Below are 18,282 nucleotides of genomic sequence, written 5' to 3'. Positions count from 1 at the left end.
CAAGCTCGTTGCCAGGAAGACTTTTACCTTCAGCAAAGAACTTTGTCGTTCTCGATGCCGGCTTCCGGCAAGCTCGTTGCCAGGAAGACTTTTACCTTCAGCAGAGAACTTTGACGTTCTCGATGCCGGCTTCTGGCAAGCTGGTTGCCAGGAAGGCTTTTACCTTCAGCAGAGAACTTTGACGTTCTCGATGCCGGCTTCCGGCAAGCTGGTTGCCAGGAAGGCTTTTGGCGAAGAACTTCGTTGTTCTTGACACCGGCTCCCGGCAAGATCGTTGCCGGAAAGGCTTATGGCGAAGAACTTCGTCGTTCTTGACGCCGGCTCCCGACAAGATCGTTGCCGGAAAGGCTTATGGCGAAGAACTTCGTCGTTCTTGACACCAGCTCCCGGCAAGATCGTTGCCGGAAAGGCTTATGGCGAAGAACTTCGTCGTTCTTGACGCCGGCTCCCGACAAGGTCGTTGCCGGAAAGGCTTATGGCGAAGAACTTCGTCGTTCTTGACGCCGGCTCCCGACAAGATCGTTGCCGGAAAGGCTTATGGCGAAGAACTTCGTCGTTCTTGACGCCGGCTCCCGACAAGATAGTTGCCGGAAAGATTGGCCCTAGGGGCGTTGCCAGCCCCCGGGCCATGACTGCATTTAAACATGACAAGTGATTAGCATCCGAAGTGCACTTAACTCGCTTGCGAATTTTGACCTTTGCTGCATACTCCCTATGCCTGCTGGAATGCTTTCCGGTGCGTACGATCCAGCCAGCAGCGCTTGAGGGAACGGGCCCTTAGCGGCTATTCGGGAACATCGCCTCCCGGAAAGGTTTACCTTCTTGGTTCTAGCGCAACCGCACAAGTTGCCGAGCGGACTCGAGGCAACATGGAGCGCAACTAGCCCCGAGAAGGCTCCTCGGCATACAGGTCTATGCAGAAATCTCAAATAAATAGCGCATGCTATCTTCCTGTTCAACCTCTCTTTGTACGTCCACCCTATGCTTTCTAGGGAAACTTGCCGGTGCAGGCACCCTTGCCGCGAGCGCCGAGTGCGGAACTTCAGCAGCCTGCTGGCGGGGTCGCTACCGACAAGCAATCTTGTCGCAACTAGTTGCAGATCGCTTAAGTTGTTGAGCTGAATCGAAACAAAGTAAGGGCGCTAGCGGCTCACTTAAGTTGCTGAGCGGACTCGAAGCAAAGTAAGGGCGCTAGCAGCTCACTTAAGTTGTTGAGCAGACTCGAAACAGAGTAAGGGCGCAACTAGCTACGAGTCGATTCCTTCGCGCACAGGTTTTCCGTACAAAGAACAAGATCTCCGAGGCAGATAACCTTATATAGAAAGGAAATATCTAAAGTTTCGCACGACTTAGCTTTTTCTGTTGCCACACTGGCGTCGTTCTTTTACTCGCCCGCTCCTTAGGAGCCATGACGATGAAGAACAGCTGAGCCTTGTGTGCACGCCGGATCGGATTCGCACAATCTCGACGCCCCCTACCTGGCGCGCCAGAGATGTCGGGGGCGATGCTGATTCCACCAACACCTATGGGGACAGGGCCCCTTTCGGTTCGGTTGGGGGCGGAGAGCGCACAAAGAGTGGATCGAGGCGGTACACGCAAGGCGATTTTACCCAGCTTCGGGCCGCACGGATGCGTAAAACCCTATTGCTGCTTGTTTGTGTATATTGGATTCTTGCTCAGGAGCGATGGACGCTGCCAGACTGAGCGTGAGAGTGTTCTTGGTGTTGAATGAGCCGAACTGGCCGAACCTCCGGAACCCCTTCTACGTTGCGCTTGGGCCTCCTTTTATACTTTCAAGGGGTTACCCATAGGTGGCAACGTAGACTAGAAGGGTAAAAATGGAAAAGGATGCGGTAGGTGCAGCTACCGCTTACTGTGGATACAGTGCGCCCTACCTAACTCTGACGGCAAGGGACAAGGGCATTAAATGTCTGTCTGAGTCTCCTAAACAGTGCAAAAGGTGACCGTTTGGAGCGCCACCGTTTGCCACGATGGGCTTCTCTTCATCTCCACTTGCCACCACGTACCCCTAGCTGCACGGCCTCCTGCCACGTGTGCTTGAGAGAGTCCCAGAGCGACACATTAGCAGGTGTGCTGGAGCGCGGGCACGAAGTGGGGGTTTCCCGCGGCAAGCTCCTTGCCGCGGCCGTCGTCTTGTCACGTCCGGAAGCTTGTCGCTCGCCGGATCTTGCCGGGACGCAGGGCGCGTCGCGGCAAGCTTTCTTGGTATGCCTTGAGTGGCCTTCCCGGCAAGCTCCCCTTGCCGGGGTCTTGTCTCTTCCCGGCAAGATTCTCTTGCCGGGGCCTTGGTTGGCCTTCCCGGCAAGCTCCTCTTGCCGGGGCCTTGGTTTGAGTACTTTGTTCTTGAATGGTCTTCAAGGGAACCACGGAGGGTCCTGGCGGTCACCCGGCAAGCCTTGCCGTGGGGCGCTGCAACTGCCCGTGCACGAGTTCGGGGTAATAGGGTACCCCTACTCTAGTACACCGACAGTCGGTGAGACCGTGATCCCATCAGTGAGACTGAACTGATTAGGGTTTTGTAGTGGCTGTATCAGATGAACTCGGTGGCACCGGATAGATCAAATTGGTGGAATCAAGTTTGACTTTTAGGTTTAGGACATATGTGGATATGAGAAAGTGGTTGAGGGCTTTGGAGCATATCACTAAGCACTTTGAGAAAGCAAGCCATTAAGCAATACCTCATGCCCTCTTAATAGTATTGGCTTTCCTATGGACTCAATGTGATCTTGGATCATTAAAATGAAAATGTAGAGTCTTGAGCTTTTGCCAATGTTTGTCCTTAGCATCTTGAAGGGGTTCCACATCCTCTTGTCCATGTCCATGCCACTCCAATGCCGAACTCATCTGAAATATACTATGTAGAAGTATTAGTCCAACAAGAGATATGTTGACATTTAGTACCAAAATCATCCAAGTAGCACTTGTGCTTTCAAGCTTGTCGGGGCCCTTGGTGTGCGACGACCCGGACGCTGCGGGATGATTGAGGCGCTCCTACTGCGTGTTCGCGGCGCCCAGTAGGCGCTCCTGTAGCTCCTCGCCCTGCAGGTCCTCGAGGCCTATTGTGGCCACCTCCGCGGCGTGCATGTTCTTGACCTGGGTGTCATAGACGGGCGGGATCACGCCCAGCGCGCGGCCGATGGCGGTGCCACGGGTCCGCACCTCGGCAACCCGGCTAGGCTCAGCCGCCGCTGGCGTGAGGCCGTATGCGGTGTCGCGCTCCCGCTAGACGGACTCCAACCGCCGCTGCGCAGCGACAAGCGTCGCGGCCTCGTCCAACAGGTGCTTGTGCTCCTCCTCGAGCTGGGCCCGAGCCTGGGCGGCATTGGAGGCATTGATGTCAGTGGTGATGGGACCGCTGAGGTTCTGCATCATGGCACGCAGCGGGTCAGCCATGCTGGAGCGCTCCGCTATGTCTTTGGCGGCAGCGGCCTTCCTCGCGGCGGTGGACGATGTGGAGCCAGAGTTGATGACAAGCATCTCTACCCAGACACAAAGATCCTCCACCCCAGCAGAGATGTCATTGCCGAGGGGAACAGGCGAGTCTATAATGTCGAGCAACCCGCTGTGGTACTCATAAGCCACGGACGCGTCGGAGATGCGCATCGCAGCGAATGGAGCAATGAACGGGCCAACAATGCCAGCCGGCGCCGCGCCAAGCGTAGGGGCCAAGCCGTGCATGCAGGGCTCGCCGGAGTCGGCGCAGGGCCACGTATGGAACATGTCTTTGACCGGAACCTCAAGCTGCCCCACGGTGGGCGTCTACTGTCATGGTGGGTGCATGATAGATGCCACGGGGTGGCTAAATAGAGGGATAGGCAAGAGGCAAACAGTGGGCTCTAGAAGCAAGGTTGGTACGAGCGAGCGGGAGACGTAAGACTTACCCAGGTTCGGGGCTCTCCGGAGAGATAACACCCCTAGTCCTGCAGAGTGTGGTTTATATGTGGATGGTACAAGCTTGCTCCTAGAGCTATTTTGGGGAGGAAGGAAGGCAGGCCAGTGCATAGGCTGCTCCTTCTCTGTGTGGTGGAAGTGAGTGCCTGTGTGTAGTTCTCTTCTAATCGCCCCATGCATGGAGACCTCCTGGGGGTTTTATAGGCCAACCCCATAGGGTTACAATGGTAAAGTTACATGGGCGTGGGGCCGAGTTGTTAGTGACTTGGAGCCGGTAGCAAGGTGACGGGTTCTCCAGGTCCGTCAGGTGTGGGTTTCGCTAGGTTCGTCGGGTGCGGGCCGTACCGGGCCCGCCGGGCGCGGGTACGACCGGCTGCTGGGTACTATAGGCACGCCGTGTTGGTCGTCAGGGGACGGTCGCGCCATCTTGCTACAGGGTTGTGCCTCTGGGATGCTGCCCGCCCGAGGAGGTGGCTTGGTCCGCACGGTAGCCGCGCCTGCCGAAGCCGGCGTAAAGGGGAGCACACTATGGCCATGCCTGTTTGTCGACGAAGGTTTGAGTGTGGGGACCAACCGGCATGCGCCAGCCGGCTGGTGCCGGGTTGCGGGGCCTGGCCGGGTCGAGCTGGGAAGCCGGCCAGGTGCAAGACGGGTTGACGGGCGTTGCCAACCCTGATGGTTTTGAAAGGGATCCGGGTTCCATTGCCTGCCTGGGGTCCATCCCCCCGACAAAAGTGCCAAGTAAAGCCTTTCAGATAGTGTGGATGATAGTTGACATGATTCTATGCAAAAATAGATACTTTTGCTTCCAGGAATAGAATTGTTTAAATTCACTGGAACATGATAAAATTCCGATTTTTTACAGATGATTCAAATATAAATTACCTACATTGTCCTAATTTCTAGAATTTTTGGATTTACAGAAGTATGGTCATTGTCCAGATCATTACAGATTGTTCTGTTTTTGACAGTTTTTGTTTTCAATGCATAGTTTGCTTGTTAGTTTCTATGGCTTATATTGCTCAATATAAATTGTGTAAATGATAAGGTACAATAGGCATTGTGTGAGAAAAATTATGAATCTTGTCTTTGATAGTACCAAAAGTGAATGGTTTGCTCTTTGTCATATTAACATATCTCACGAAGTTCCATTAAGTTTTGTGTGATTGAAGTTTTCAAGTATTGGGTGAGATGTCGATATGAGGAGAATAAGGAGTGACAAGATCCTAAGCTTGGGAATGCCCAAGGCACCCCAAGGTAATATTCAAGGAATACCCTAGCAACTAAGCTTGGGGATGCCCCAGAAGGCATCACCTCTTTCTTCTCCAATATTATCGGTAACCTCACTTGGAGCTATATTTCCGTTCGTCAGATGATATGAGTTTTACTTGGAGCATCATTTTCTTTCATTTGTATTTGCTTTCTGCTATTTTGAATAATGTTTTGCATCTTTCACTACAATAAAAATGTCAAGTATAGCCTTTGACATGCTTATTTTGCAAGTATATGAGTTGCTATTTCAAAACAGAAAGTTTATTGCTGTTGCAAAAATTCCCGAGAAAAGTCAGAATGTGATAAAATGTTGATTTTTTTGAAAAATAAGCTATGATAAATTTTCTACAGTGTGCTTAATGTTCAGAATTTTTTGATTTAAATAAGATTGGATCTTGCTTCATCATTTACACATTGTTCTGTTTAGACAGATTGCTGTTATGTTTGCATTATTTGCATATGTTTGCTTGTTTAATGATTCTATTTGAGGATAGGAGTATTAAATATGCAGAGGCATTTAGTATGCAATGTTAAATAATAATTCCAGTGATTTGTTAGAGTAGAGAATGATAAGGTTATTGCATTGATATATATTAACTTATCTCACGAGTTCTTCACTACAAAAAAATACACTTCCGTGATGATACGTGTTTGTCACAGTAGGTCACATTTTCTGTCATGCATGTACATCCATGACGATTTTATGAAATAATCAAGATAGTCATACCCGTGCTATCGTAGAAGTGTTCCATGACATTACCAAAGTTATCATCACGGAAGTGTCCACTTCCATGACGATAAATTGCGCGTCATAGAAGTGCTTTCGTCAAGGGTGACCAACACGTGGCATCGACTGTAACGGCTTGCCGTTAAGTTATCAGGTCCGATTTTGGATCCGATAACCCGTTAACAGCCCAGACCAATGGGGATTTTCCATGTGTCAAATTCTCATTGGCCGGAGGAAACGCGTGTTGCCTCACCGTTGGGACAGATGTCATCCACTCATTGGACAAGAGCCGCCTATGATACGTCGACATGTGGCACGGCCGAATAGAGGCCCATTCCAGTGAAAAGGTTGGGCCTGTCAAAATAAGCGGGCCAGCCCATTAGCGGCCTACTTGAGTCAGGCCCACTTACAAGTACAACCCATACAAGTTACACAGAATCGTCCCATCAAAGGCCCATTCTAGATTGTACAATTTCCAGCCCATCGTTAGTTTAAGCCCGTTAACAGCCCGCTACATTTTTGGGCCCAATTGTGGCTTGAGCTGCTTTTGGCCTATTAGGAGCCCATCGTCAGTTCCAGCCTGTTAACGGCCCGAAACATCTTTCGGTCTTTTCTCGGCCCATTCTGTAGTTGGGCCAATTCTAGCCCGCTGTGACTTTAGGCCTGTCCTCGGCCCATTCGGTAAATGGGCCAACTCTTAGCCCATTTTGTCCCGAGGCCTATTAATGGCCCACACAACAGTTGGGCCTTTGACTTTAGGTCCATTAGGGGCCCATGTTCCATAGGGCATCATTTCAGCCCAACGCGACTTTCGCCTGTTAAAAGCCTAGTTTGCAAATTGGGCCTCCTCTGGCCCATAACACTTTCGGCCTCTTACTGGCCCGTAAAGTAAAAGGGCCGAGACAAAATTGACATTTATTTCGGCCTGCTAAAGGCCCGCATGCCATTTCTATTTATACGGCCCTATCGAGCTTTAGGCCTATTGACGACCTGCTAAGAGCCGTTGTTACGGTGGGCCACATCCTTTGGGATCCACTTAATATAATTTTGACCAGCTCAATTAAGGCCCGCTTTGACTACACATGTTTGTTCGTTTGTATGGCGTCCAGGAAAAGTTTGGGTGTGTTGGCCCCCGTTTCAACGATATAGCATATTCAAGAAATATCCTACTCTATACTATCGCCTCTAAAAAACATACACTATATAATAAAAAGACTAAGGAATAGAAACATAGAATAATCCTACACTATACAATAAAGAAATTACAGCTGAATATACCCACTGGGCATCATAGTTCGGCACCAGTGATAATAAAGCGTACACAAATAGAAAATTACATACACTGGACAAATAAAGCTCATCCATCATGGACACGCATCAATAGAACTTACCATCTGGACTATAATCTCTTCAGAAAATAGGATTGGGCGGATTCAGATAGCACAAATTTCAGTCTGCAAAATCTCCAATTACTTTGTGGTTACCTGAGTGCCTTGTTTCATTTTTTTGACTCCTGCATCTAATACCTGCATGTCCAGTCTCAACTTGTTGATTATACATTGAGAATCATGTACACGTTGTCTTGCCACCTCTCGTTGATGCTCGAGAACATCAGCACATTCCAATTCCAATCCATAATCATTCGGTAACGGCCATGCCACACTACTCGCAGATCTTTGTGTTGATGTCACTTCATCCTGAAATGTTTCTGTAAGTACACATGAATAGGGCAAAAATATAGTTACAACAGTGAAGCGAGCAAGACACACTATTTTGTACATGGCAAAACAGGACTAACAATAATGTTACACATCATGAAGCATAAGCAGGTGATATTTTAAAAATTATAAAAAGGTAGTCTGTGCAGCCTGCATACAAAAATCTCTCTTAGCTCACAAGAGGAGCATGATGTTGGGGCCCAATCCAAAACACGGACAAGTTACAAATTTAGACAGCACGTTGCGTATAAGTAAGCAAACAATTGGCCATTCTCTAGCTCAATTAAAGTCTCAGGGAGCATAATGAACAACAGAGGGATTCATACAAGCCTACTACAGTAAGCAAAACTATGCAATCATTAGCCTAGTATAAACTAGATTGTGAGCCTCATGCAATAATAGTTGGTTAATAGACTTCAAAGCTTCAGGCACACTTGGGCAGAGTAATTAAATGGTAAGGCCTTTAATTATGTCAACTAATAGTTATACAAGTACCCAACATCAGGCATCATTGTTTGGGCATCTCATTAACTGAGGACAAATAAAGCAATTGAAAAGAGCTAATTAACTATGCCTGAAACAAACAAGGAATTGAACTGTTGAGTTGGATACAGTGACTTACCTTAACTGGTTGAAGAGGCTCAGCGCAGCTCCTACTTCTCTTGCAAGGCTCCTTCCTAACATCTTGTACTTGGAAATCCTCAATCTTATCTCCATTGCACCCCCTGTGCAAGGTGACACAAACTAGTTAACTCATCTCCTTGGAAGATAAATATGCATACTTTCTAGTCTGTGAACAACACAAAAGGATGAGATTATAACAAAACAACACCACATAATGAAACATGCCACATCTCTTGCACTTGCACACAATGAAATGAGCATTTACTATGTCTGCACTATGTAAAAACTAGGCATATCTTCGAACTGGATCTCTAGATACTCTTGGAGAGCCTACTTTAGTGTACATCCAAACCTTTATGTCACCTATGAGTTAGACAAGGCCCCACTACAGCAGCCCTTAGTGTTTAAATCGTTGACAAGCTCTATTAGAGTGTTAGGTCAAGAACAACAAGTAATCAAAGCAAACAGTCCTAGTATGGCTGGCTGATGCAAACAATCAAATGAACATATGTGTGAGCAAATCTTACATATCAAGAAAAGAAGCAAGAAAGGAGGCTTAAAGACCTTCACTTGACTGACTAGATTTAAGGGGCATTTAAACATCATGTACAACGTATGTACTAACATAAACATTGCATATTCCAGATTCTACAATGGAATGCAAATGTATTAGTTTATGCCATGTATGATGATGCCTAAATGTACACTATAGCAGGCAGGAGTGATTCATCATTGCAAGCACAATTGAATTGCAGGTTAAGGGCCAGTTCAATTCCGCCTTTTCAGGGTTTATTGTCAAAATAAGCCATAAAAGATGTAAAGAAGTCATTTTTGAGTTATGGGCTTGGGCTTAACTTATTTCGCTTTGGAGGGGGGTGTTTCGGGTAGAACCTCACTAAAAATTGAAGCGAAGGGGAATAGTGAAATGACTTTGTTGTCTGCCTGTATGATACGTCTCCAATGTATCTATAATTTTTGATTGTTCCATGCTATTATATTACCCCTTTTGGATGTTTATGGGCTTTATTTTACACATTTATATCGTTTTTCGGACTAACCTTCTAACCGGAGGCCCAACCCATATTGCTGTTTTTTTGCCTATTTTAGTATTTCGAAAAAAAGGAATATCAAACGGAGTCCAAACGGAATGAAACCTTCGGGAGCGTGATTTTTGGAACGAACGTATCCAGAAGACTTGGAGTGCAAGTCAAGAAGCAGCCAAGGCTCCCACGAGATAGGAGGGCGCTGTCACATCCCTAGCTTCTGGTGCTGCCTAGTGTTTGCATCATGTTTAAATTTTGAAACTTGAACTGAGGAAATTTGGAAGCCTCAAAAACTTAAATAAAAGAAGGGCAAAAACCCTAAAATCTCATTCATTGTTCCAAAATGCTCTTCTTAAATGTTTGATAATTTTTGGCAAGGGTTCTGGTCCCAACCAAAATATTGAACATTTTTAAGGATTTATTTTTGGGACTTTGAATTTAAATCATTAGCTATTTGAATTTGAATTATATTCATATAATTAGAATATAATTTCAAATACCCCTGAAATATTTTATGAGCTTTTGGAAAAGTCCATCTAGCAAAATAAAAATATTCTGAGGAGTTTTTGGCATTGTTTGAATTTGTTTAAATTCAAAACAATGGCAAAAGATATTAATAAAAGAAAACAGAACAATAAAACAGAGCAGAGAGCACTTACCTGGCGCCAGCAACCGGCCCAGCTCCTGTGCTGGCAGCCCACCGGTGCGGCCCAGCCCACCAGGCGTCCCCCCCTGTCGTCTTCCCCACGCCAGTAGGCAGCGCGCGTGGCCGACGGGCGCCGACGCTACCTCGGCCACCTCCTGCTTCCCCGGCCACCTCCTGCTTCCACCGCGACGCCACGGCCCTCCTAGCATCACCACGCAGCCCCTGGCTCCCTCTCTCACTCTCCTCGCTCCTCCCCCCCCTCCTCTGTTTCTCGCACGCAGCCACCGAGCGGAGCTCGTCGCCGCCGTCCACTGCCACCACGGCCACCGGGCCTCCCTCGCTTCCCCGACTAGCCCACAAGCTCCGCCACTCCGTCCTCGACCCACCTCACCGAGCCACGCCCCTCCAGAAGCCCCCGAAGCACCGCCCCAATGTTTTTCCCCTCCTCGGACCCGCCGGTCGCCGTCGCCCGATTCGTCGGCTCCGGACCGTCCCCGGCCTCGTCCCCGCCTCGAATGGATCCGCTGTGAGCCTCCGCTGCTTCTCCTGTGCTCGCCCCCTCCATTCTCGCCCCTAGCCCCATCTCCCACTGCGGCCGAGAGCTTCTCGCCGCCGGCCATGGCGTGACCATGGCCACAGCCACCGCAGCTCGTTCCCGAGCCCACCATCGTGCTCAGCACGATCGCATGAACCCGTAGACACCCACAACGCCTCCTCCCGTGCTCTGTAACGCCACCCCGAGATTGCCCGAACTCCGGCAGCCGCAAAAGAGCTCGCCGCCGGCAACTCCGGCCACCCCAGCCTCCGCCACCGCCACCGTTGGATGCGCCACTCCACCCTCTCCCCGTAGCTGCTCCCTGCGCGCCAAAAGAGCCCCTGTAGTTGGTTCCCGACGCGCACCGCCGCGTCTGGCCTCGCCGGCGTCATGTCGCCGGTGGGTTTGACCCCCGCTGACCGTTGACTGGTGGGCCCAGGTTGACCCTTGGGTCCATGACAGGTGGGGCCCGCCCTGCTAACTAATCCAGAATTAGCGCTAACTAAATTTAGTTAGATTAACTAACTACTGACAGAAGGGACCCACTGGTCAGTTTGACCCGGACCGTGCCACGTTGACCTGCTGACGTCATGATGATGTCAGGCTGACGCAGTAATGTTTTCTGGATTTATTTTTATTCAGAAAATTCCAGAAAATTGTATAAACTTCTAAAATTCATAGAAATTCAACCGTAACTCCAAATCAAATAATTTATATATGAAAAATGATCACAAAAATCCAATCTATCCATATGTACTATTTTCATGCATGTTAGAACAACTTATAGCTGCTGTTTAGCACAAATCATATAAATGACATTTGAATTTCATATGGAGTTTGGTTTTGAACTTAGGGTTCAAACCAACTTCATTTAACTTTGTTGCTAGCTGCATTAGCTAAAACCACAGCATATTGCCATGTCACACTCATGCATCATATTGTTGCATTGCATTGATTGTGTTCTTTCTCTGTTGCTGGTGTTTGTCCCCTCTCGATAGACGTGGTTCCGACGATGAGATCGATGACACCGATGAAGAACTATATTGTCTTCAGAAGTGCCAGGCAAGCAAAACACCCTTGTTCATTCCGATATAATCCCACTCTCTCGCTCATGCTCTCTTTTACTGCATTAGGACAACAACGATTCATCTGTTACTTGCTGCGGGAGCTGAACCCCTTTATCCTCTGCATGACCTGTCATTCCACAGTAAATAGATGAAACCCACTAGCATGAGTAGGAGTTGTTTGAGCCCTGTTGTGCCTACTCATTCTTGCTTGTTTGTCATGCCTGCTACTGCTTAGAGTTGTGTCAGGTCTGATTCATCGGGAATGAATCAGAGGTGTGTGAACATGTCCTACTGTGTGTGAGCTAAGTGTGTGAACACGATTTGGTAAAGGTAGCGGTGAGAGGCCATGTAGGAGTACATGGTGGGTTGTCTCATTGCAGCCGTCCTCAGGAACTGAGTTCTGTGTTTGTGATCCATGATTCAGCTACTACCACGCATTGGGCCCAAAACCAATGGACCCTCTTGGCTTCTTAATCACCCTTGTCCTCTGTCCAGGAGTTGCAAGTAGTTTCTGGTGTTTGTAGTATGCTGGAGGCCGTGGGCAGCGCTGACCGGAGGGGTGGGCTGTGATGCGGTAGGCACGTGGCACGGTGTACCGGGCGCCCGTTTGGTGTCTCGGGAACCCTGTTCACATCGTTTGGGGCTGTGAGCGAAACCCCGGCCGGATCTTCTCATGGATGGAACCCGAATAGGCGATAAACCTGGACTAGAGACTCGAGTGTTTAGGTAGGCCGTGGCCGACACCCACGTTGGGCTTCCGCTTGAAGGTTGCCGAGTACATGTCGTGTAAACGGCGGTAAGTGGTGAGAGCGTGTGTGAAGAAGTACACCCCTGCAGGGTTAACATCATCTATTCGAATAGCCGTGTCCGCGGAAAAGGACTTCTGGGTTGCCTGTACAGTTCATAGACAAGTGAAAGGGGATACTTTAAAATGCGCAAGATAAGCGTGAGTGCTATGGATGGCGTTCTCGTAGGGAGACGGGAGCGGATCCATAGTGGTGTATTGATATGGTGAATATGTGGACTCGTGTGCGCCACCTCAAAAGAGTCGCTTGCAGTCGTAGTTTAGGATAGCTACCGAGTCAAAGCTGGCTTGCTGCAGTTAAACCCCACCATCCCCTTTGTTGATAATGATGCATACGTAGTTAGTTCTGATGTAAGTCTTGCTGGGTACATTTGTACTCACGTTGCTTAATTTATGTTTTTGCAGAGAGACTTCAGTCTCACTAATAGTTCCACGTGGACTTCGATGTTTAGCTTGTTACCTCAGCTACGATCTTGTGCCTCGGCAGGATTTGGTAGATAGTCAGGCTTCTCAGGCTTTTCCATTTATAGATGTCTGTACTCAGACATGATAGCTTCCGCTTGTGTTTTGACTTGTATGCTCTGAATGTTGGGTCGTAGGACCCATGTTTGTAATTTCTCGCTCCTCGGAGCCTATTGAATAAATACTTGAGTCGTAGAGTCATGTTGTGACGCCATGTTGTGTTTGCACATATCGAGCATATTGTGTGTATGTTATTGAAATGCTTGGTATGTGTGGGATCTGACTATCTAGTTGTTTATCTTTAGTAGCCTCTCTTACCGGGAAATGTCTCCTAGTGTTTCCACCGAGCCATGGTAGATTGCTACTGCTCCGGAACACTTAGGCTGGCCGGCATGTGTCCTTCTTCATTCCTGTGTCTGTCCCTTCGGGGAAATGTCACGCGATGAATAACGGAGTCCTGTTAGCCCGCTACAGCCCGGTTCACCGGAGTCCTGCTAGCCCAGCGCTACAGCCTGGATTCACTCGCTGATGACCGACACGTTCGATGCTGGGTCATGGATGCCTGTCCCTGTAAGTTTGTGCCACTTTGGGTTTACGACTAGCCATGTCAGCCCGGGCTCCTTATCATATGGATGCTAGCGACACTATCATATACGTGTGCCAAAAGGCGCAAACGGTCCTGGGCAAAGGTAAGGCGACACCCGTGGGAATACCGTGCGTGAGGCCGCAAAGTGATATGAGGTGTTACATGCTAGATCAATGTGGCATTGAGTCGGTGTCCTGACAGCGTTGGTATCAGAGCTTGACTGCCTGCAGGATTACCAAGCCAAACTAGCCGAAGTTGAGTCTAGAAATTCTTTAGTTATATAAGGGAATTGATTGTGGGATGGAACGTAAGGCTCTTTTTACTCCTTATACCTTATGCCCTTCTGATCTGAGTCATCTTATCTTTCCTACGGGGATTAAGAACTAGGCTATCTCTTCTTTCTATCAGGATCACGTGTTACTAATCCGTAGACTTATAGAATTGTTGGAATTAAGGCTCAGTTCAGTTTCTGCCTCTGTATGTTAATTATTGATCTCGAGACCTTGATATTGTGCTTCTGAGTGGCTATGCCACCATTTTTGTAGCATGTCTCAAATCTGTTTGAGCATTTATAGCCGTTATGCTGTCCGAGTCATCCCAGGTTTCTAAATAGTCTGATGCATTTGCAAATCCTTTCTTTCCGTTCCTGATGTCCCTTATGGTCAGAATAAGCACACTAACCGGTGCATTGAGGTAATTTATTGCCTTGACATATATGTTGGAGCTACTATTATGACCCTAGGTGTTTTAGGGAGTCACCTAGTAATCTAGCAATGTTTTGTGTTCCCAGTGTGAAGATTCTGGCCATCATTCTCGAAAGCATCTCGTGGTGCTACTTAGTAGTAGGTATTCTATTCCTGGGTTCTTGAACCCGAGATTCACTCTACTTACTTCATGTTGATAGTGTTTGCTAGTTCCTTTAGGATATTAGTAACTTTGCGATAGTCTTCGAGGTCCGTGGTATTTTCCTTCTTCCAAATACTATGAACCACTTATGGCAGTAGTTTGTTGGATCAATAGATCACAATTAGAGTACTCTTGAGGAGTTCTCCATTCATAAATCGTGACTCTGCCAGTCCTACCTCTCTGCATGGGTTATCCGGAAGAAACATGTTGAACTTGGTTCGACATACTAATCTATGCATCCACAACTCAGAAAATTATATGTTCTTTGAGTTGTCCCTCTTTAGTTGTCTACTGACCTTCGTCTATCAATTGATAGTCAAGAGTATGCATGCATTCGTTTATCGATGCCTATTACCCTTGTGGTCCGTCAAGCCATTCTATCGCGGAATGACTAGGAGAAACAAACTCCAGTACCTCTTCCATATCCAGGATTGGGTCAAAGAAGTTGTGCTCCACAGAACAAATTGCTAATCCAGCTTTTGTTCTGCTCTACCTTGGAGTATTACCATCTTTATATCAGGATTGTTATAGGAATTGCACACCATCCTATGAACTCTTGGTACAGTGATACTTCTTGCCATCATTGTTCATTCCTTGGTTCCTGTGTATTGTAACCGGAATGCCGACAAGTGAATCGTGGTGTGTGAAATCAATACTGCTAGCAACTTCGTTGCTTGGTAGTTAAATGGACAACAACCTCATTCTTAGCGTGCTGATTATTGAGTCATCATTCTAAGATTGATCGTGCTACCTAGTCCTTATTCCTGGTGCACTTTTCAATCAATGAGTTAGGATAGTGTCAATCCTTGCTTGTTTGATTATATCGTCTTGCGCTGAAAAGCAAGATTGTTCTCAAGCTTAGTAACATACCGGTGGTTCATGATTTTCCGAAGATCTTCTCGGAAGTATTACCAGGTTGTCACCTGACTGCTATGTTGAGCTCGTGATCAAGTTGGTTTCTTGTGAACCACCCTCTCTCCAAGATCGGTGTTAGATATCCCTGAGCTAGTTGGTTAAGCTAGACAACAACTTGGAGAGTTGGAAGATAAAAGCTTGCCTGACTTAGTTCGTTCCAAAGGGATATTCTTGTGTAGTGTGTGTTTAAGAAAGATGATATCTTCATCGATTGGTCCCTGTGATCAGTTGCTGGACCTATTGTCTTATCAATCTTTGATTTGAGTGTGGGCTATCGTCAATCAAATCAGTACCAACGATGCTCGTAATGTTGTCTTACTCGTGGTTGATCCCTCGAGCATATACCATTACATCTTTTGGTCTGACCAATGCTATCACTGTGTTCACATGATGGTGGAAGTCCAGTGATATGGAAATTCCGATGAGTTGTTGTTGAGCCCATCAGTAGCATTTCGTCTCCCCCCATGAATCATGTTGAACATCAACCTAGTGTTGAAAATTTTGTAAGCAATGTCTTCGTGCTCCGTTCATGAAGCCTATGTTTGGATGAAAGTAGTGACTTCCTCTAATTCATGTGCATCTGATGTAAGTTGCCGCCATGAATTCGAGGAAGATTGTTTTGTTTCCTTTGGAATCATCCCAAATCAGTCATGCACACGTGCGAAGTATTCTGTAGTCTGGAGCCTTGCAACCTTCATTCTATATGTGTCCCTAGCACACTAAGCCACTGATTGACTTGTTCAAGGAAAAGAAGTCTATGCTTGGGATCTAATCCATGGACTTGCGTAAAGACTTCGATATCCTCGATGATGGTTCCCCACCTGAACTCGGTAGTGTTTAATTATAAGACTACTACGTGGCCATGCTTGTTTGGGACAACGTGTTCACATGTTTGTAGCAGAACCAGCTCATGTTTTGGAGCTTACTATCGTAGTTCATTCCCCGAGAATCTCACAACGTCATCTCGTTGATTTGTGTTGCAAACTTTCGTTTTTCTTCCTAGACTCGATGAGTCTGGAATATCCTGACACCAACCAGATCTGAATCTCAGGAAGATATGATGGTTTGGAACATTTCCCAAGAACTATAATATCAGTCCCTCGGAAACCGGTAAAGTGGATGTCGTGGCCAACACACCCCGCCGGGAGACCTAATATTGTAGTATCTTGATTGGAGAAGTTGGCCACCTCCCCATAGGGATTTCGTAGGATTTACTCCCTAGTTGCCCCTATGGATTTTTGAGATCCCGAAGTCCGACCTTTTACTTGATGTTCTAGATATCAAACCATATCTATGGGTGGATTATGCTAGCACATCAAGGAGAACATTAGAAGCGGAGTGCTAAATGTCTCTCGGTCGATCATCCAGATTTCGTCCCCTTGGCCTCGTTAAGGTGAAATCTGAGAAAGTGTTATCTTCCTTTGCATCTACATCTTCCACCGGTATTCATCATGGTAGTATGATGTGTTGCCAGGATCCTTGACACGGATATTGGTAAAATCTTGATGATTATGGAAATGCTCAAGTTCTTGAGAGCACGCGCAAGTGCTAGGTTTGATCATCGGCATTAACTGTATAGTGCTCTCAGTTTCCTCGGCAATGCTATGACCTTTCCAAACAGTGAATTCACTCTCTATTGTTGGGTTCTTCCCCAGTTACCAGAATCATTCCCAACATTTGCATTTTGTTCCCAGCTTGCACCGCCAATGTGCCATTCTACCATGGGTCTCTTCCATTTCCGGTGATAAGCAAAAATTATCCATTGCGTTGTCTTCAACAAGGTAATCCACATCGTCCAAGTCCGAGTATGCCATCCTACCGACCCCCTCCAAACGATCGCTCGAGAATTGCCTTAGGCTGGTTTAAAAAGTTTCAATGATCTCTGAATCAAAGGTAATTCTTTTTGCCACTTAAGGGGATATATCTACGAGTCACGGTTCTTAATGTGTCTCGTTGTGGTATCATGGCAACTCAACTCCTCGCTACGTTAACAATCGTTTACCACCTTTTTAAGTGTGAAATTGTTGTCTACCTAGTGAACCTTCGTCATCTACTTCACTCCATTCCTATGGATGTGTGCTTCGTCTCTCAGCTCAAGAGATGTTGCTATGTCTCATTCCGAGAGTTAATCCTGAGTTGTTCAACCTTCGAGAAGATTGATCCTTCTAGAGTTCCCTTCTCCTCTCGTTGTCATGTTGGTTGGAGTTCTCGGGACAAGACATCAAGATAATGATGGTGAACGAATCAACGTTCATTTGAAGTGCACCCTGGATCGTGAAGATTATACTAGTTTGTGTTTCCCCTTCATCTTACCCTACGCTTGTATCTCGAGACGAGATTCTTGTTTAGTGGGGGTGAGTTGTCACATCCCTAGCTTCTGGTGCTGCCTAGTGTTTGCATCATGTTTAAATTTTGAAACTTGAACTGAGGAAATTTGGAAGCCTCAAAAACTTAAATAAAAGAAGGGCAAAAACCCTAAAATCTCATTCATTGTTCCAAAATGCTCTTCTTAAATGTTTGATAATTTTTGGCAAGGGTTCTGGTCCCAACCAAAATATTGAACATTTTTAAGGATTTATTTTTGGGACTTTGAATTTAAATCATTAGCTATTTGAATTTGAATTATATTCATATAATTAGAATATAATTTCAAATACCCCTGAAATATTTTATGAGCTTTTGGAAAAGTCCATCTAGCAAAATAAAAATATTTAGAGGAGTTTTTGGCATTGTTTGAATTTGTTTAAATTCAAAACAATGGCAAAAGATATTAATAAAAGAAAACAGAACAATAAAACAGAGCAGAGAGCACTTACCTGGCGCCAGCAACCGGCCCAGCTCCTGTGCTGGCAGCCCACCGGTGCGGCCCAGCCCACCAGGTGTCCCCCCCTGTCGTCTTCCCCGCGCCAGTAGGCAGCGCGCGTGGCTGACGGGCGCCGATGCTGCCTCGGCCACCTCCTGCTTCCCCGGCCACCTCCTGCTTCCACCGCGACGCCACAGCCCTTCTAGCATCGCCATGCAGCCCCTGGCTCCCTCTCTCACTCTCCTCGCTCCTCCCCCCTCC

Source organism: Triticum dicoccoides, chromosome 1B (genome assembly GCF_002162155.2).
Source record: "Triticum dicoccoides isolate Atlit2015 ecotype Zavitan chromosome 1B, WEW_v2.0, whole genome shotgun sequence".
In the NCBI taxonomy this organism is placed as follows: Eukaryota; Viridiplantae; Streptophyta; class Magnoliopsida; order Poales; family Poaceae; genus Triticum; species Triticum dicoccoides.
Note: the sequence above shows the minus strand (reverse complement) of the source record.